Source organism: Elephantulus edwardii, unplaced genomic scaffold, assembly GCF_000299155.1.
Source record: "Elephantulus edwardii isolate Elephantulus edwardi_28Jun2011 unplaced genomic scaffold, EleEdw1.0 scaffold00309, whole genome shotgun sequence".
NCBI classification, from domain to species: domain Eukaryota; kingdom Metazoa; phylum Chordata; class Mammalia; order Macroscelidea; family Macroscelididae; genus Elephantulus; species Elephantulus edwardii.
Genome location: NW_006400059.1, coordinates 495678 through 517434, shown reverse-complemented (window position 1 = coordinate 517434; position 21757 = coordinate 495678).

Sequence of the window (21757 nt, the reverse complement as noted above, 5' to 3'; positions counted from 1 at the left end):
GGGGTGGGCGGGGAGAAGGGTGCAACAATGAATGAATGGAATTTAAAAAAATATGACATTCGAAATTGTAGATGTAAATTATACAATAAGAAAATTAATGTCATTTCTCATAGCAGAGCCCAGGAGACAATTCTATCTGAATTATTGTGATGCTTGTGGTGGTGGTGGTGTTAGGTGCTATTGATTCAAATACAACTCATAGAAATCCTTTGTACAACTGATCTGAACGCTGTCCCATCCTGTGCTATTCTCGCAATCTCTGATGTACTCAAGCCCATTACCACAGTCTCCAGGTCAACCTACCAGGCTGAGAATCTTTCTCTCTTTGTCATCCCTCCACCTTGCAAGTATGGTGTCCCTCTCCAAGGAATAACCTTTCCTAGCAACATTTCCAAAGTATGTGAGATAAAGCTTCATCATCTTAGCCTCCAAGGAGCACTCTGGCTGCACCTTTTCCAAGACATATCTGTTTGGTTTTTTTGTCAGTCTTTTGGATCTCCAGCACTCTTCTCCAACACCACAGTTCAAATGCATCAATTCTTCTTTTGCCATCCTTATTCATTGGCCAGCTCTCAGATGCATAGCAAGTGACTGCAAAGACTGTGGCCTGAAACAGGTACACCTTCGTCCTGAAATGGACACCATAACTCCTCAATAATTTGGAAAGATGCTTGATTACAGACTATCCCAGTGCAATATGTCACGGAGAGGCCCAAAGCCTAAATTTGGGCAGCGCTGATCTTGGCAATGATCTATTTGGTCTCAGATTCAGAGGTATCTAGGACAAACTAGAGGCTGGGTGCAGACAAGGATTCAGTCATTATCTGCTAGTTGAAGGCAAGACCAAAAAAGCAATCAAATTACAAAAAAAAAGAAAAAATATATCTTTTGCTTGAATGCTCTGTTTGTGCTACTTACATTCATTGTTTGGTTTAAATCTCACAGCAATTCCATAATTATCTTCATTCCTAAAATTAGATTAAATAACCTGACCAAGTTCTCACAGCTAGGAAAGAGAACCAGGATTCAAAATTACTTGATAGAAGTGTAAAATGAGCATGAGCAGCGTGGGGATGGCTGAGCTTGACCTCTATCAATTTTACAAAGGGGAATAGTCTCCATCAGCAACATCGCAATGGAAAACCATGCGTTCATATATATGTCCCCCAAATTCCCACTCCTCCTTTTACTAATTCCAACACCAACTGTACTGTTCTACTATTGAGCCTAAATCCCTTGCAATGGCTACATAGATTTCACAGAACTATACACATGGTTATGGAGTTATTAGAAAAATAAACACATTACAATTCAGGTTGGTAATAGGATACAGTTCTTCTGTCCAGACAAGTTTCTCAAGCATGCTTACAGGCCCTATGACTTTCAGCCTCACAACTGAAGTGAGTGTGACGAAGTTCTCTCGGTCCTTCCAATTACGTTGTTTCCATTACTCAATCCACCAGTAAACATGAACAAAGGTAAAGGCCCCTGGTTTGGCACAGTGCAGCAGAATCCCCAAATCCACTCTGTCTCACACAATCTCTGATTCTCCACTACAGTTGCCTTCTGCTTCTTTCTTGTTAGGAATGAGATTGCCACCTTGACAACTTAACCTTGCTCATTTTAACTTTGGTAGGATGCAAAAAAACCGACCAATCTCATAATGATTGATTTATACACACCTCATTTCAAGTTCCTGCCAGTCATATAACAAAACCAGTGGCTGGGAAAGCCATTTTCAGCAATTAACTCATGATAGTACAGAGAGTCTGGGCCTGTATTGTATTATTTTTAAGAAGAAATTAAAAAACCTACTCTGTTTGAACAATAGTCAAATGTGAACCTTGGAAGCTTACTGATTGCATATTTAGTAAACAGACACTTGTTGTGTAGGGCAAAAATAAAAAACAAAACAAAAAACACCAACAAATAGCCTAAATCTATTGCCATCAAGTTGGCTATGACTGATGATGAGACAGGTGTCCAAAGTAGAACTGGGTCCATAAAAGAGTTGTTCTGCTACCAAAGACATCTCTGATGGTTAGAAGCCACCAGGGACTCCACTGGAGAAAGAGTCTCCTTCAACTCAATGGGAAGTCTCCTCCTGTGCTATGTATATTCTTAGAAACTTGACTGAAAGTCAGCTATTAGTCGATTCTAACTCAACAGCCAAGACACAGAATCTTTATGGAAGCAGATGTGCCAGGTTTTCCTTTGCTTGAATCTGTGAATAGACCCAACCTGCCAACTTTTAAGTTAGCAGATAACTTCAGATTCTTGTGCTACTTGGGAACCTTTTCTTTTCTTGGTCTACAAATTCTTCCAAAGGAACTGGGTAGGTTTTATTCACTCTCATAGAAAAATGACTTTCAAGTTCAGTGTTTGTGCAGGTTATTGTTAGGTGTTGTAGAGTCCATGATAACTCTTAGGGATCCTATGAACAACAAATCTGAGTGAGCCCTGTCCTATCTTGTGTCATCCTCATCATCTCTGCCGTGAACTCAACCCTTTGTTCAGTTACTACGTTGATTCATCTATTGAAGGTCTTCCCTTCCTTTGCTCCATCTTTCCAAGTGTGATGTCTTTTTCCAAGTACTTACCCCTACTAATAACATGCCCAAAATACGTGAGACGAAATTTGATTATCCTTGCCTTTAAGGAGTACCCTGATTGCACCTTCTCTAAGACATATTTGGTTGTTCTTTTGGTAATCAACGAGACCTTCTTCTCCAACTCTGCAACTTAAAGGCATTGATTCTTCTACTATCCTATTTGTTGTTCAATTTTCAGATGAAAAGCAAGTAATTGAAAAGACCATGATTTGGAACAGGTGTGCCTTAGTCTTTAAACTGACATTATTGCACTTCAGTACTTTGGAAATGTCTTTGACAACAGATTTCCCTAATGTAACACATCTTTTGATTTTCTGACAAGAGAGCTCTGTTGACCTGATGATAAGAAGCTGTGCTGGGATTCTGAAGGCACATGGTTCAAATTCATCAACTGTGCCATTGGAAAAAGATGGGCCGTTTCCTCCTGTGCAATTAACTCCCTCTGAAAAACTCACTGGAGGGTCAGTTATAGGTCAGCTCTGATTCAATGACACACAACAACATGTAAGAGGAAATCATTGACAATTTCCATCTCCTCCCCGTCTATCATAATGTCTTCTATTGGCCCAGGGGTGAGGAATTTTGTTTTCTTGATGTTGAGATGCAACCCATACTGAAGGGTGTAGTTTGATTTTCTGCAGTAAATAGTTTGTGTCCTTTACACTTTCAGCCTGGAGGATTGTGTCATCTGCATAACATAAATTGTGACTAACTTCCTCAGATCCTGATGCCACAGTCTTTTTCACAGAGTGTTTGTGCATGTGAAGTACATTTTTGTTGTTTTTGTTAAGTCAAAGCCTTTATTTATTTGTTGATTTTATATTGGCTTCATAAAAAATTTACATACATTGTGTTTCTTCTATGTACATAATGTTTCACACAATCTTTAATTCCTATTGTATTTCATATAATCATTCATATACATCGTGTTTTAGAAAATTAATAATGATCTATGCCTATTACTGCTCTATCTTTTAAAGTCCCCATTTGATTTTTCCTATCCTTTCACTCTCACTCTGCCTCATCTGCCCACTAAACTCTGGTGTCCTGTTGATTTTCTTTCTTTCTCATTTTCTGCCTTTGTCCTTCTTTCCTCTTCACCTTTTGGATATTTATCAACATCTAACCAGTTACCATACTTTTATAACTGTGGTCTTAACTCATGCACTGCTATGGAATTGTAAAATAGTAGTACAGCTACCCTGGAAGGCAGTTTGACATTTCCTCAAAGAGCTGAACATAGAAATTCAATGCCACCTAGCTATCCCACTGTAAGGAATATACACCAAGGAAAACAGAACTGAGACACAAATGGAGATATGTACACCTATGTTCATAGCAGTGTTATTCACAATAGCAAGAAGATGAAAACAGCCTAAATTCTCATCAACAAATGAATGATTGGAGAAATTTTCATACATTCACATAATGGATTGCTATGCAGTTCTAAGCAATGAATTAATAAAATACTAGATAACATAGGAAAGTCTAGAAAGCATTATGCTGATTGAAATATTTCTCATAAGGGAACTACATTTTAAATTTCTAGAAAGCACGATTGTTAACTCCTCATGTATGTGAGGAAACTGAGGTTTCAAGAAGTTGATTAAAGTGCCCGTATTATGGATATGATTGTTGTTAGGTCCTGTGATGTAAAGGATGACTCATAGTGACCCTCTGAACAACGGACTTGAATCCTGCCCTATCCTGTGACATCCTTATCATCTCTGAGACTAGAGCACATGGCTGTAGTGACAGTGTCAATCTATCTTGTTGGAAGTCTTCCTCTCCTTTGCTGACCCTCCATCTTTCTAAGTATGATGTCCATCTCGAAACAGCCTTGCCTAATAACATGTCCACACTATGAAAGACAAAGCCTCCAAGGAGAACTCTGGCTGCACTTTCTTTAAGACATGTCTATTTGCTCTTTTGACAATCCGTGGGATAGTCAGTACTCTTCTCCAAACCTACAACTCAAAGGAATTGAATCTTCTTCCGTTATTCTTATTCATCGTCCAGCTTTCCTATGTGTAGCATGTGATTGAAAAGACCATGGCCTGAATCAGGCTTACTTTACTCTTCAAACTAGTATCATTGCTTTTCAATATCTTGGAGAGGCTCCTGAAGGTAGACTTGACCAACGCAATGTGTCTCCTGATTTTCTGACTGTTGGAACCAAAGGTGTTGATTGTTGATCCAAGCAAGATTAAATCATTGAGAGCTGCAGTCCTTTTTCTATATATTATGATTTTGTCTCTTTTGTCCTGTGGTGAGGACCTTGGTTTTCTTGATGTGATGAGGTAATCCATATTGAAACCTATAGTTCTTGATCTTCTTTAGCAAGCTTCACATGTCCCCTTCACTTTCAACAAGCAAGGTTGTGTTATCTGCATAACAAAGGTTGTTGATGAGTCTTCCTTTGACCTTGATGCCACATTCCTCTTCATAGAGTCTTCTTGTTGTTGTTATGTGCCATTGAGTCACTTGCAACTCATAACAACCCTAACAAGCCTTGAACTATGCTCTATCCTATGCCAACATTATTGTCTCTGACACACCTATCCACATTTCCTCAACTGCTGAAGCAATCCATCTCGTCAATGATCTTCATCTCCTTCACTGTCCCTCCACCCTCCCAAGCATGACGTCCCTCCCCAAGGATTGGTCACTCCTTGCAACATGCCCCAAATACGAGAGACAAATCTTCAGAATCCTTGCCTCCAGCCTGGTTTCACCCTCTCTAGGATATACCTATTTGTTCTCCTAGCAGTCCATGGTATATTCAATACTCTCTAGTTTCATAAATTATTTGCTCAGTATACATATTGAATAGTTATGGAGCACATATATATCACTAAAGCACATCTTTCCTGATTTTAAACTAGTCAGTATTCCCTTGCTCTGTTATGACAGCAGCTTCTTGATCTAGATTTAGATTTCTCATGAGCACGTTAAGTGTTCTAGGATTACCATTCTTCTCAATGTCAACTGTAATTTGTTATTAGAATAGTAAGGAGAAAAGCCAGAATTCTAATCCTGGACTTCTTACTCTAATCTTTGTTTCTTCTAAGAATAATGCAACCACCTTGATTCTTTTGTGCTCTCTGTTCAGATGGCTTAATTTTGCAGGCTATTGATCATATCTTAGGCTCCTTGCGGGAAACTGTGTAAAGTACTATGCACTATGAAATAATTGATCACTTTGAACTTCAAAATAAAGAGAAAGAAGTGATTTCTTGAACTTGATCAGGAACAAGGCATGCAGTTAGGACCCTCACTAACCTTATCTAATCTAAAGTGTTCTATGAGGAGTAGTTCCAGATTGTTTTATAAATGAGAAAACTATGACTGACAGAGTGTCATCTTTTTGATGCAGGTAACACAGGCATTTCCAATCCAGACAGTTTAACAGTGAAACCTTTATATGTTCAGGTAGGCCAACAAGCGTGGTATATTACAGTTCCTCTCAAAGCTTCATTATAATCCAGTTGTATTTAAACTGGCCAAGACTAATTATATTTCCTTTAATTCTGATAATTATCTCTTGGATTCTTTTTAAATACTGTAACCAAAATACGTCCATTGAGAACTTTGGAAGTCTCACTACTTGCTACTGAAATGAACAAATAAAGATGAAAATTTACAATAGGGAAAACAGTCCTTCAGAGAGTGAGAGCGAGCTGGAGTACTTAGCCTGCATTCTTTTGCCTTTGACCAGGCTTCTTGGAGTATTCATTCATGGAGGACCCCTCCACCTCTTTCAAAGTCTAAGTCTTCTCACGTCATCAAATAATCACTGGGTTTACTTCTTCACCTAACTGGTCTGCCTACTACAAATCTTTGACATTTTTCTTTTCACCGAGAACCAGTAACTCCAGTTATTTGCCCTTTCAGCTTTCTTTCCTTCTGTAGAGAATTAATGCCCTTTAAGAAAAACTTGCTGTCAGTGTGTGAGCAGATGCCACCTCTGTTGCTGCCACTGCTGGCCAGAAGCCTAGGTCAGCGAGTGTTGGACTAAAAAGAGATTCCTGGTACACTTGGGAGAAGAGCATGTTGGGGCACAGGGGTGACAATAACAAATTAAAATGGCTGTGGAAGCACAGAGTGAAACAGCAGCTGGTAGGTGGAAAATGTCATTAATGCTATAAAGAGGATCTAATGCTGTCCTTGGAGAATGTGATCTACATGCTAAAACTTAGAACCTGAGATTCTATTTCTGTGGTCCTGTTGCTTCAGTATTGAAAGATGACGTGCTACAAAGATGTCAGATTATGCTAAGCTCTTAAAATTCTTAATATTTGCTTTCTTGGTTTGGATGTGGGGCAGGGTATATCATGTGCATGTGTATAATTGTAGTGCCAAGCTTTATGCTGTTTTTTTGGATGCTGTTGAGCCCAGTCTAAATCACAGGGACCTTATGTGTATCAGAGTAGAACCATGCTACATAGAGGTTTTAATGGATGATGCTTTGGAAGTAGATTCTTCCAGAGTCCATCTGAGTGACACCAAACTACCAACTTTTCACTTAGCAACTGAATTTGAGCTGGACAATAAATAAGGATGACACAAAAATAATTGATGCCCTTGAACTATGGTGTTGGGGAAGAGTGTTGAGTATCCCACAAACTGTCAAAAGCATGAAGAGATAAATCTTGGAGAAGGTGTACCGGAGTGCTTCTTGGAAGCAAAGATGATAAAGCTTTGTCTTGCCTACTTTGGGCATTTTGCTAGGAGAGGCTTTTCCTTAGAGAGGGACATCATGCTTGAAAAGGTGAAGGGATGGTGGAAAGGAAGACTTTCAACCAGGTGGATTAACACGCTGACTGCAGCAATGGGCTTAAGTATGTCGGAGATTGTGAGGATGACACAGGATAGGTAGGACAGGCTCAGACCTGTTGTTAAGAGCATCACTATGAGTTGGCTCAGTTGCATCTAACAACAACAACAACTAGTACTGAGAAATTTGATCAAACTATAAACTGGAGGAAATGATGAATCATTCTCACCTTCTAAAATCGATGCCAAAAACTTCCCGTAGCCAGATCTCAGGGTCCTGTTTAATTTGGTACCTGCCTCCCCATAAGTGTCCAGAATTCCTTTACTTCTGCCCAGCATGTGTCTCCCCTCAAGCCTGCCATTCTGTCAGTAACCGTGGGTCACGGTGCTTGGTTATAGCTAGGTGGACTGCAGCCCTAACTCAGCTCTGTCTATATTGATTGCTGATTCTCTGCCACGTTTGCTGCTGCTGTTTCTGCTGCTTTATCTCTATCCTGCCCATCTGACAAAAAACCTCCAGCCCAAAGGGCAGAGATAACTTTGATCATTTCTCTAAGTTCATAGAGTTTCCGGAGGCAAGCTATTTTGGAAGTAAATGTCACTCCTGCTTCCAAGCTTGTTTTAATCAGGGAGCTCCACCAAACACAGTCCACCGTGGGTAACCGTTATCACATTTGGTGCATCAGTGTCATAGTGTTTAGCATCACAGCAACCACAACTTGCCTTTGTATAGCAAATGAACATCTTAGAAGGTGCAATTTACCTTATTTACATCAGTAATCATGAACACTTCACATTTGTATAAATTTATAAAACCTTGTCTCACAAACTTTGGACATGTTGCTAGGAGATGCTGTTCTTTGGAGGGGTGTATCATGCTTGGAAAATTGCAGGGTCAGAGAAAGAGAAGAAGACCCTCAAGAAGATAGATTAACAACCTGATTGCAGCAATGGGCTTAAGTATGTCAGGGATGATGAGGATGGCAGGGAACAGGACAGGGTTCAGATCTGTTGTTCACAGGTTTACTGTGAGTTACACTCAGCAGCACCTAACAACAATAAGCCAACCATGTGATAAAGTTAAAAACCATTGAACAGTAGACCAATTTCTAAGAACTCACTGTAGTGTACCCTGCGACTGAACAGAATTGCCTCATAGAGTTTTCTAGGCTATAATTCTTTTTATTTTATTATTTTTATGTGAGTGTACCGTCAAATCATATCTGACTGGTACAGGAGAAGATTGTCCCTCCTTCCCCGGCAGAGCATCTGGTGGATTTGAACCGTGTGCCTTTGGGATTGTATTTGCAGCTCCTTGCCACTAGGCCACCAGAGCTCCCCTTAGGCTATAATTTTTATGACACTAGATCACCAGATTTTTCCCACATCAAGCTGATGGGTAGGCCTGAACTTTGAACCTGTTAGTTAGCTTCACACTTAACCAGTTGCGCTATGAGGGAGCCTTATAGAATTGGATTGACTAGTTTGAAATTCTGCTTTGCTGTTCACTTTCTAAAATCAGCTACCATTCTCATACTAGGCCCAGATTGTCCAACTTGAATGTGTTATTATTATGTGCCATTATGTTTGACTCCACTTATAACTGACCCTCGAGTGACTTTTCAGAGGTTATACATCACACCAGAGGAGATTGCCCATCTTTTTCCTGTTAAGTACCTGGCACCTATTTTTGGGTTGGCAGAGCAACTCCTTACCACGAAGCCACCAGAGCTCCCTAATGTGAAGACAGAGGTAGTAATTTCTTCCCCACAAAGCTTTGTGGTGGTGGACATTCGGTTCTGTGAGGAACGGAGGATACACAGTTCTCTCAACACTGGGTCCCAGCAGTCTTCACTCCATGCTGCTGAGAAAGACTTATCTTCATTGCTTTTACTCTTGCCTTTAGCTCCGTTCCTATAGCAGAAAAGAAGGAAATGGGGCCAGAATACAGAATACAGATATGGGCTTGTCATGGATATGATGTCTCAGCCACTCCAGGATTTTATCCTTGGTTATATTTAGAAAAATTTTAGTTATAGGAAAGGTGTGATACAAGTGGGGATGAAACCAGATAAATGCTGCATATAAATCTTGTTAATGCCTTATAATTTTAATGTTAAGGTAATAATGTAACTTATAATGTCAATATAACTTATTATGTTAATTCTTTGTAAACCTTTAGCTGCTGGGATTTATGACACACTATATTTATGCAGCACAACCTCTCTTCAGTGGTTTTTACACAGAGCCATGATTTTGGCCATAGGACACATTTAAAATGGAAAAGTGGAAATGTGAAAACAACCAGGAATCAGCAATAAATAATGAGGTTTCTCGTTGATATTCCTGTCTACACTAGCTTTTTCATGCTCACAAGTCTGATCAGTCTATCTTGAAACTGAGTTAAAAAGAAGAAAAAGCAGTATGAATTATATAAACTCAACTTGCATTTTGAGTCAACAGTGAAGTGTCATTGGCCTTTTTTTGTTTCTACAGCCATAAAAAGTACACATTACATATGCTTTTATAATTTCAGTGAAGATGAACAAAGAACTATAAAGTGTGTTTTAAAAAGCATCGAATGATCTCTACCTAACAAATGGTTCTATTTTGTAAACCATTTGAAATTGGAAACACATTTCCTTTTAATAGCACTAGTGATATATTAGCGTACAACTCTAATCTCCATTGCTATGTATTACATTACTTGTGGGTAGGGCTATTTCTTAGTCACTTAATCTCTACCTTTTAGCACCATGTTGGCACAGAAAAAGGTAGTTGAATAATATTGAAAGTGGTATTTATTTCTTTGCTTACCCAAGAAATTCTCTTGTGGGATAGAAAGAACATTTAATTGAGAGTCAGGAAACTTGGAATGACTTCTTTGAAATTCACATTGCTTATGTGAAAGCTGATTGTCTCTACTTTCTTTTCCATTGGTAACACAGAGTTTTATATAGTCAGTTTTGAGTTGGGCTGCTAACTGTAAGGTTAGCCGTTCGAATCCACCAGCAGTTATAGAAGAAAGCTGAGGCCCCTCAGAAACCTGATGGAAAGTTGCCATGAATTGGAATCCACTTGACGACACTAGGTCTGGCTTGAGTAGCAGGATTATGTGGCATTTACAGTTCTCCACTGATGACAGATGTCAAGTCAAGGAAGGTAAGGGGGAAGAGATAGAGGAAAAAGATGTGGGGTGAGGAATGAGGGATGTGAAGAGACAAGAGAAAAGTGAAGATTCTTTTCGATATTATGGGCAGTTCTAGCCCAGATGACATTCTGAAATAAACAGAGTTAGTTTTTGTATTTCTCACTATTTATTACTCTTGGGGTACTCAACTCTTGTATTTCTTTTTCCAAATGTCTTGAGGAACAATCCCTAGCTGATATGTTTGTCTTCCTCCCCTGGCACCCTCTCAACATCTGTACTGCTTGAAGAGGCTCCATACACCAAAATTATCTCTTTTTCCCCTCCTCCCAATTTAATCACCTATGAATCTGACTTTAACAGCAAACCAGAAGATAAAGGGTGAATTAATATCCAAATGTGACTTATTTAGTCTTCAAACTCCCACCAATACTCAGTTGGGTATTTCAAGAGAGTGCCTACAGTCTACAGTCAGCATTTCATTCATAGAACTAAGCAAATAACAAATCCCAATTGGTTCCCATGGCCAACACCATATCCATCAGGTCCCCTAGGATTATGCTTCCCACAATCAATCTCTAGACCCCTTCCTGCTTTCCCTAGCTAGCCTCTTCCCTTCTTACCCATCTGAGCCCATGAATGCTAGGAAGCCAGCCTGTTATCAACACAATTCCCTTGGGGTGCCACAGATTCTTCATGAGCTAAATCAGGATAAAAATAAACAAACATAACCCCCAGCATGAATAAATAATCAATATCTTCCTTGATTACAGCCTCAGGGGCTGTGACTGTGGGAATGGAAAGAGGAGAGTGCGTGGCTTTTTCTAAATGGAGGAATACTTCTGTATACAGAGCATCGAGATGAAAGGTGGACACATCAAGCTTATTTTAAATGGGGAAAAATTCCAGTGATTTCTTAGATCATATACTCCCCTAAACTCATTCCTATTTATTCCTAGCTAGGTGTTACACTTTTGTGTCAGATATAAGCAGCCCTACAGTGTTATGTGTTGGACTGCTGACCAAAGGATCAGTGGTTCAAATCTACCAGCTGCTCTATGAAGAACTGGCAGTCTCCTCCCATAAAGATTACAACTTCTGAAATCCAGTGGAGGATCTATGACTCAGAATCTACTTGAGGCAGTAAGAATTTCATTGTTGTTGTCTAAGAGGTGGGAGGAGGGTAGAGGAGTCCGAGAGTCAAAGATTTTCGACTTCATTATACAGCCTTCCCGACATTTTCATGTCAGTAGCTATTGTTTAGGCTTCTATGTAGAGGTGCAATCATGAGGCTCGGGCCTGGCTCACTGACCGTAGAGGAGGAAGGATTAAATCTCTCTCACCTCTTCTATCCAAAGAAAAAGGTAGCAGCAGCAGAGGCCTGGATTCTGAGGATTTACCAGGACACTCAACTGTTGGCACAAGGCTTGGACTCCAGGATTTATATCAAACATGCTGAGGACTACATTTGTTCCCCAGAGCTCCAAGACTTTATAACAGACAATCTGGGATACACTCTTAACATTCTTCTTTTTCCCCCTAAGGATATGTCCAGAGATGATGCCCCAGAAAGCCTGGTGTGTGTCCTGCTTGGTCATTTCTCCTTGATTTCATGATAAGTTACCAAAACTAGATTGTGCTTTCATACACCTTCTTTAATTTCCTCAGAAAATAATTGCACATGTATGTTGTTGCAGTTGTTCTGTGCCCATGATCCAACGATGACTCAGAGTGACCATAAGAGCTTCAGACCTCAACCTTGTACCACTCCGTATCACTCTCATTATCTCCGACCTGCTCTAGTCCGTTCTCACAGTCACTTTGTCATTCTATCTCTTTGAGGATTGTCCTTTCTTTTGCTCTTCTGTTTTCCCAAGTGTGATGTGTTTTCTCAAGGACAAGCCCCTCCTGATAATATGCCCAAAGTGTTCAAAACAAAGTTTCACCATTGCAGAGGCTCACAGGGGTTTCTGAGTGGATTGAAGGTGAGCTCAAACCAAGAATAGTATAGATTAAGCTGATAGCATGAGACATTCTTCCTCAGGGAAGGTAATGTTTGAAAATGAGATGCTTTTAACACAAGTGTGCATGATGTGAAAGGTCTAGAGAATTAACCATACTATACATATTCTGGGTTTGCTTTATTTTCCAGGATACTTCAAGAGCAAGTTTCAGGGTCTCTTCTGATGTCTGCTTTTGGTCTTTTCTTTGTTTCTTGTCTTTTAATGACATTTGCTTTTAACCATGTTCGATGTCCTTGAGTTCATACTATAACATCTAGTCTTTGGTGATTTACGTTTAATGAAACAATTCTATATATTTTTGCAATGGTTTCTATATTTGGGTGGGATATGCTCTGAAGGAACTGGCAAAAAAATAGGCCCCCAGAATTGATGGAATACCAATTGACATATTTCAACAAACAGAAGCTTCCTTGGATGTGCTCACCAAGCTGTGCCATGTAATCTGGAGGGCAGCTACCTGGCCGACTGACTGGAAGAGATCCATGTTTATTCCCATTTCCCAAAAGGCTGATCTAACAGAATGTGGAAATTACCAAACAATATCACTAATATCATATGCATGCAAAATTCTGCTTAAGATTATAAAAAAAATGATTGGAACAATACATTGACAGAATTTCTAGAAATGAAAGCTGTGTTTAGGAGAGCATGTGGCACTACTAGGAACATCATAGCTAATGTTAGATGGATCTTGACTAAGAGCAGAGAATACCATAAGAATATCTATCTGTGTTTCATTGATTATGCAAAGACATTTGGCTATGTGGATCACAACAAATTGTGGCTAACCATGAGAAGAATGGAAATCCTAGAAAACTTGATTGTGCTTATTTATGCAAAAGCTATACTTGGACCAGGAAGTGTTTCTCAGAACAGAGCAAGGAAACCCTGTATGGCTCAAAATAGGGAAAGGAGTGTGTCAGAGATGCATCCTGTCTCCATACCTTTTTAATCTATATGTGAAACAGATCATTCAGGAAGCTAGAATTTAAGAGGAGAAATGTGGCATCAGGATTAGAGGAAGACTCATGAACAACCTGTGTCATGCAGGTGACACAACCTTGCTTGCTGAAACTGAAGGAGATTTGAAGCATAAGCATTTGCTGCAGAAGATCAAGGGCTATAATCTTCAATATGGACTACATCTCAATAAGAAGACAAAGATTCTCAAAACTGGGCCTATTAGCACATCATGATAGATGGAGGGGACATTGAGATTGTTAATAATTTCAACTTTCTTGGTTCCACAATCAACATTCTTGTCACTAGCGGTCAGAAAATCAAAAGAATAATTGTATTAGGAAAAACTTCTGTCAGGGACCTCTCCAGAGTGCTAAAAAGCAATAATGTCAGTTGAGGGACTAAGGTGCATCTGATCAAGGCCATAGTCTGTGCATTTCTTGTTATACATCAGGAAGTTAGATAATGTCTAAGGATGATAGAAGAAGGATCTATGCCTTCGAGTTGTAGTACTGCAGAAGAGTATTGAATACTTCATGGACCACCAAGAGAATAAATATGATTGTTTTGGAAAGAATGAAACCAAGTTTTTTCTTGGCTGAAAGGATTTTAAAGCTCTGTATCACATACCTTGCGCACATGGTCAGAAGGGACCCGTCCTTGGAGAAGGACATCATGCTTGGAAGGGTGGAGGGACAGTACAGGATAGGAAGACCCTGGATGCGATGGATTGACACAGTAACTGGGGTAATGGAGTTAGGTGTCTCAGAGGCAGTGACATTGGCTCAGGATACGGTAGGTTCAGAGCTATTGTGAGTAGGGTCCCTATGAGTTACAGGTGACTCGAGGGCACATAGCAACAAGAACAATCAGGAAGGACATCATACTTGGTACAAGAGAGGGTCAGTTAGGAAGAGTATTTGCACCCTGGCTGCGACATTGGACTCATGGATAACAAAGGAGTGAAGAAGGTGCAGGACCCATTAGCACTTCATTCTGTCGTTGCTGTGGGAGTTGTCTGGAAGACACCTGGTAACAACAAAAGCTAACTAAAATCGCATTTCCCCATCTCCTCATGATTCTCTATTGTGCTTTATATTTTTTTCCAAATACTTAGTGTGCTTTAGAAATAGGTTGTTTTGTGTGCCTTTGTTGCATCTGATGACTTGTTCATTACGGTGTTTTAGGCTGCCATCTTTACAGGAACAAACCACCCAGTCTTTTCTCCCATGGATCAGCGAGTGAGTGAGTGTGAATTGTCAGCCTTTTAATTAGTGTCCAAATACTTAACCGTTTTGCTACCAGAGCTCAGTTGCCATGAATCAGTATTGACTCAGTAGCAAGGAGGTTGCATTGCTCATCTGAAGACGCCCGGTTTAAATCTCCCAGCTGCTTCATGGAAGAAAGATGAGCAATTTCTCCCTCTGCTATTTCCTGTCTCTGAAATGCTGCTGGAGGGTCAGCTATGAGCTCTGATATGACAGTACTTAACAAAAACAACAACATATACTGTAAACGTTTGTAGAAATATGGGAAATGAGTATATGTTAATTATATAATTATGCATTTCTTTAATCTTTAAATAATTTCCGATGATACATCTCCAAATTTAAGGTATTAGGTCTAATTGCTCATCTAAAAAAGATACAAAGAAGTGTTTTACCTGCATGTTTAGACTTTTGGACAATGTGCTTATTATATTTCTAGGTAATCCTGGGAATATTTTAACAATATGAAAGGGATTAGAAAACATTTTGGTATGGGTACATGTTTATTTGATCTCTTCATTACCATTAGTTATTACCTCTGCAATTGTGATTGGAATATATAATCTCAAGTCTCATTAAGTCTTTCTTCTAGTCCCAGCAGGCTCTTGTATCAGCTAATTAACACAAAGGTCATTGCTCGCATTTTTAAAATACCAACAGGTTTTAAAACCCAACGCTGATTATACTGCTAGGTTTGGAAAGACACAGCAGGAACAGCACATTCTGCTCTGTGAGAAGGTGTTGGTCCTCCTAATTATGTCTCTATATTGTTACAATGTACTGAAAAGGAAAAGAAAGCTTCCAATTAAAAAAAAATGTTTCTGAACTATGAGACCTCATCTCACTCCAGTAAGAATAGCAAAATTTAACAGAACAACAAATGCTGTTGAGGTTGTGGAGAAACTGGAACCCTTATTCACTGTTGGTGGAAGTGTAAAATGGTGCAGCCACTATGGAAGTCAGTATGGCACTTTCTCAAAAAGTTGCAAAGAGAAATACCATTTGACCCAGCAATTCCACTACTAGAAATATACTCCAAAGAAACCATAATCACCACCCAAGCAGATATGTGCACACCCATGTTTATCGCAGCTTTGTTCATACTAGCAGAGTTGAAAACAGCCTAAGTGCCCATCAACAAATGAGTGGATATAGAAGCTGTGGTATATTCACACAATGTAATACTATGTTGAAAAACAAGGAACTCATGAAATATTATACAAAATAGGTGGCCCTGGAGGACATTATGCTGAGTGAAATATCTGTTACAAAAGGACAAATACTGCATAGTGCCACTGTTGTAAAACAGGACTGACATCAGGATTGCAGGGGGGGAGACTGAGAAAGATGGGATAAAGAGGGAGAGAACTGTTTAAAAGAGATATATGGTTAGGTATTTTCATGACAGGAGTCCAGAACGAAGGCTGCATAGTGGAGTTATTTTGGGGGAGGGGTTGTATAACCATGAAAGAATTTTTCTTTTACTTTTCAAAGAGAAGAGCAAAATACTAGAAAATGGTTCAGATTCATTTTTATTACAAACAACAAAAGAAGAAAAAGAATGGAAGCTGTGGAGATTCAAGGAAAACTTGGTTGAAGAAATGTTTGAGTTAAACAATGACAAGGTTTGGAGTATACAAAGATGGAGGAAAGGGTATTCTGTCTAGCACGTGAACAAAAATGCACCAGACTATCCCCAGAGCTACAGGACACAATGTTCATTTATTCTCCTGTGCACTAACTACTTCGCCTCGCCTCCCCTCGCCTCCCCTCCCCAAAATCTATTTCATCCCCTTTCCCACAGATTTGACTCAATTGGGCAATGTCAACAAATACCAAGGAGAGTTTTTCATTAATGCGAGTGGATGTGTTTAACTACCCTACTGATAACTGCTGGAAGAAAGCCAGGTTGATAAATCCTCTACACCGTCATAGGACAATAGCTAAGACTATGAACCATCCTGACATTCGATTCTGCAAAAAGTCTTTGAGACTTTACAGTCAAGCTAACTACAACTACAGTTGTTTTGTTTTTCAATTGCAGGAAGACAGCACATCAAGATTGAGCTAGTCAGAGTGGGACTGCAGCTTCCCTCTGAAGATTACCCTGTGCTGGTTGGGAAAAAGCCAGTTCATGCTGAAGTGTATTTCACAGAAAATAACTCATACATGATACAAAATTGACATGTTCAGAGATGTCTTTTTCTAGGAAATTGACTTTGAACACAAGAAGAAACAGAGAGTCTCCAATAGTGTAATGAATTCAAAGAGAATCCAGATATGTTTCCTCTTCCTACATTTTGTTTGAAATTCAATATATTTTCTTGCTAAATGGGTTTGTACTTTTATCCCTTTTAAAACTTCTTTATAAATGTATTCCAAATGCACTTACACATACATGTAAAACGTTGCTTTTAGTCATGCATGTACCATGTGTTTTTGGTTTGGTGTTTTTTTTTTTTAAATGCTGCTTTTCCTCTTCTTTTTGGGTGTCTTTCTCCTGATTTGCCTTCTTTCCATCCACATAGCTTCTCTTCAAAGTGATTCTTACTACCTCTTGTTCCACATTTTCTGCAAACACATACTGGCATAATTTATATCTTTAAGAATGTCTATTTGCAGACAGTTTTGGAACACAAAATGTGTGTATTACACATACTTCTTCTTTATCTTGGTTTCCATGTTCTTTATCTTGATTTTCATGCTCATCTGTTCTTAGTGGCCATCACTTGGGTATCAATAGCTTTCATCTTTTTTTTTTTTTTAGTGACTAACTTATGGGTCATGTTGTGCATGTATGAGTCTAAGTTATTATACTTTATTCTTTGGGAGACAGTTTTTAAATGCCACCAAAATAATTGCATTTCTAAATGTCTCCAAAATAATGTTTAATTTTTTTAAAATGCCACCTAAATCATTACATTTCAAATGTCAACAAGATAGCCTCATAAAAGCACGTCTTCACAGTAACCATAAATACTCAGAACCTAATTAGATCTGTAGGCATCACAGAGAGGCCCAAGATTTCCTTCTTGGGCTTGCAGGCTACCTTCCCCCATAGAAATAATTGAAGCCTTCAGCTTCACCATCTGGGTAGGGGGAAAGTGAGATAAAGATGCACTTTGAAATTAGCATTCTAAATGAAACTTGAGTTTTGGCTGTTTTCCATTACCTACTCACTCAATAGAAATATTCTGCCTACTTGGCATTTATTCTTCCTTAGGAATAATGTTTGCTTCCTGTGCCCCTGTCAACACCTTATGTCTTCTCACCTTCCACGCTGTGTTATCCAAGGGGGACCACTCTTTTCTTCCACTTTCCTGTGTGTTCCTTCCTGTCTGGCTCTTTCACCCTCCCTGAATGTCTCCTCTTTCTCTGTACCATGCTTCCTGAATGTTCCTCATCCCCGGTTCTCAACATGACTTACCATCACCCCTACCACAAACCTGCCCTCTGATTGGTGGTTATCCTGTTAATCAAGAAGATTCCTACATTGCCTATCCTGTATGACACAGTGGAATTCTCCCAAGAGTTTTCTATCTGTGGAGGGGGGTCACCAGGTCTTCCTCTTATGGGTCCAAACTGGTGGCCTTTTGGTTATCAATGAAAAGCTTAATCATTTGTGTCACTGTGGCTTCTTTCTTGATGGTTAAACATGTGTTAAGTTTGAATTATAGGTGTAGTCATTACTTGCTTTCTTCCTTCTCAAATTTATGAAGGCCTGAGAGCACTGCCTATATTGCTTTAATCATCTTTCTGGGTCCTGGAACGTCTTTTAGAACCTGGTACAATATAGGGTGTCTGTGTGTGGCAAGTCTCAGGAAATGTTTGTTGGCCTGATTTGATTGCCTTTCTGAAAGCTGTATCATTCTTTCAGCTCTCAAAATTAGCCATGTCTAATCTACTAACTTTACATGTATATATACTTCAGTTATCAGGATCTTGATGTTTTCACCTTTATACTTCCTATACCACATCCTGTGTCTTGGAAGCATTATAGCTAGAGTGTCCCTTAAAAGGCAGGGTGATGGAATTTCATTGCACCTAAGTTGACCATGTTATCTGGAGGGGCCAGTCTCTGAAGAAGAACATTGTGCTTGTGGAATTAGAAGGTCAGAGAAGAAGAGAAAACTTTCAATGAGATAAATTGACAGTGACTGCCCCAATGGGATTGAGTAGGAAGGTGTCATATTGTCAACTTTCATCCTGCTGTCCATGGAGTTGGTATAAGACAGAACCACCTCACAACAAGACACCTAATAATGGAAACAGCTCATATTTCCATCATTCCAGTTGGGGTCTTTATTATTTCTCTCCTGTGGTATTTCAAACAGATTTTCTGATTAGCAATGTAGTTCTTGTTTCTCTTCTGTCATATGAGTGATGTAGTATCTTTCAAAATCTAAGCTTTGAGTTTGTTATTTCTCTGTCAAAGACTGGCAAATGGTTCACTCAACTAGATAAAATCGAATCACTTAAGAATGGCTTTCAGGTTTCCCCCCACGCACTGACACTCAGGTATATTTCAAGGTTTATTCCTAGTAACGTCTCATGTCATACTCAGAATAACTTGCTCAACTCGTTGCTGCCAAGTCAGTTTGGACTCATAGCTGTTCTTCAGTAGGTTTTCAAGGCTGTAAATTACATGGGATTCGAACTCCCGGAGAAGCACAGTCTCCTGATTAGCAGTGTAAATCCCTGCAGACTACCCCACCAGAATTTCCCACTTCTAGAATGTTCTATATTATACAAACTCTGTTTTATTTCTAGTCTTGAGAAGTTTTATCTGTATAATGCACATTTATTTAGATAGTTCCTTAATGTACTTAACTCCAGCCCCTTCATCTCTATCAGCTACTGACCATTCTGGAAGCTCGTTAAGATCATTGTGGCAACCTGTGGCCTCTGTGAGAACTGCACTGGTTTCTTTCAACCATATATCAGTCTGTTCATAGGCTTTGTTACTTTTTGTTGCAGCTTCTGTTTCGGTCCTTTTTCTTTTGATATGTTATATGTGTGTTATTAGCTGCCCTTGGATGGAGTGTCATAGCGATCTATGAACAGCCGATCTGAACACTCCCCTATCCTGTGCATTCCTCACCTCTGACACCCTAGAGCTCCCATTTCTGAAGTCACAAGGCCAATCTAACCCCTTGGGACCTTCCTCTCCTTTGGTGACTCTCCTTTAAAGTGTGACTCATCCTTTCAAGTATGATGTCACTTTCCAAGGAATAGCTCTGCCTAGCTACATGTCCAATGTATGAAAGATGAAACGTCACCGTATTTGCCTCCAAGGAGCACTCTGGCTGCACTTTTTCCAAAATATATCTATTTGTTCTTACGGCAGTCCGTATTCGGTGCTTTTTGTCAGCACCACAATTCAAAGGCATCAGTCATTCTTCTGTCATCCTTACTCAGTGTCCAGCTCTCTGATATGTAGCAGGTGATTGAAAAGCCCATGGTCTGACTGAGGCACACCTTAGTCTTCAAACTGACATCATCGCTCTTCAGTACTTTGGAGAGGTTTCTGACAGCAGACTTGTCCAGTGTAATATGCCTCCTTGTTTCCTGACTGCTGGTGACAAGGATGTTGATTATTTGTCTACGTGAGGAGAAATCATTGGCAACTTTAATCCTTTCTCCGTCTATCATAATGTTGACTGTTGGTCCTGTGATGAGGACCTTTTGAGATGTAATCCACAATGAAGGTTGTTGTCTTTGATCTTCTGCAGAAAATGAGCAAGTAAGATGTGTCATTTACATAGCACAGGTTGTTTATGAGTTTTCCTTCAATCCTAATATCTCATTCTTCTTAATTAGTCTGACTTCATAGATTACTTGCTCAGCGTATGTATTGAATAAGTATGTAAAGATGATTCAACCCTGGTTTGCACCTAGATACGTATATAAATATATATTGATTGAGTCTCATCCCACTCATAGCTGACCCTTTGGCAGGTTTTCAGGGGCAGTTAATCGCATGGGAGGAGATTGCCCATCCTTCTCCTGCGGAGCAGCTGGTAGCATCGAACCACTTGACTTTGGAATTGCACTGCAGCTTCTTGCCACGAGGCCACGATAGCTCCCTTAAAATAGTCCTTGGAGAGGGACATCATGCTTGGAAGGGTGTTGGGACAGTGCAAAGATGATGACTCTGGATGAGATGAATTGTCTCAGTGACTGGGATAATGGGGCTAGGTGTGTCAGAGACAATGAAGTTGGCTCAAGAAAGAGAAACGTTCAGAGCTATATGCACAGGGTCATATGCAAATGACTCAATGGCACATAACAACGATGGCATGTAGACATATATTTGTGATTAATTCATTGCATATATTTAATCATTAGACTATATTTAACCTTTGCTTAGATGTTATTCCTTACTGATCTTCCTGTTTCTTGCAATCAACTCTTCATATAAATTTCTTGAACTTAAGTGAAATTATTACCGAGCAACTATTTCTTACAAGATCCTTAGCAATTTGAGTGATGTATATCTAGTAGCACAGTCCATAGACAGTTGCACTGTTTACCCAAAGACTGCATCTCCCTAGTGATCTGAATCCACTAACCAGTACCTGGGAGAATGATAGGAAATCTCCTTCCATGTGATTTACCATTTCAGAAACTGAATGAGTCAGCAGTGAGACAGTTCTGACTTGATGGCAATGAGTGAGTTGCCGTATTGTTCAGTAGGAGAACACAAAAGTTGTATTTTCATAATTGAAAGCCTAAAAAGTATCCTTATGTTGGCTACAGTTCATTGCCACCTCGTATGCGTAGAGTTGTGACCCCAAGATGATCAGACTTTTCTTTTAAGGATCCCAAGGGTAGTTTGAGGCACCAACATCCTCTCTCTATAACTATTCAGTCTGTATACAGAGCAATTAATTCAAGAAGCTGGACTCTGAAGAAGAATGTGACATCAGGATTGGAAAAGACTCATCAATAACCTTCAGAATGCAGATG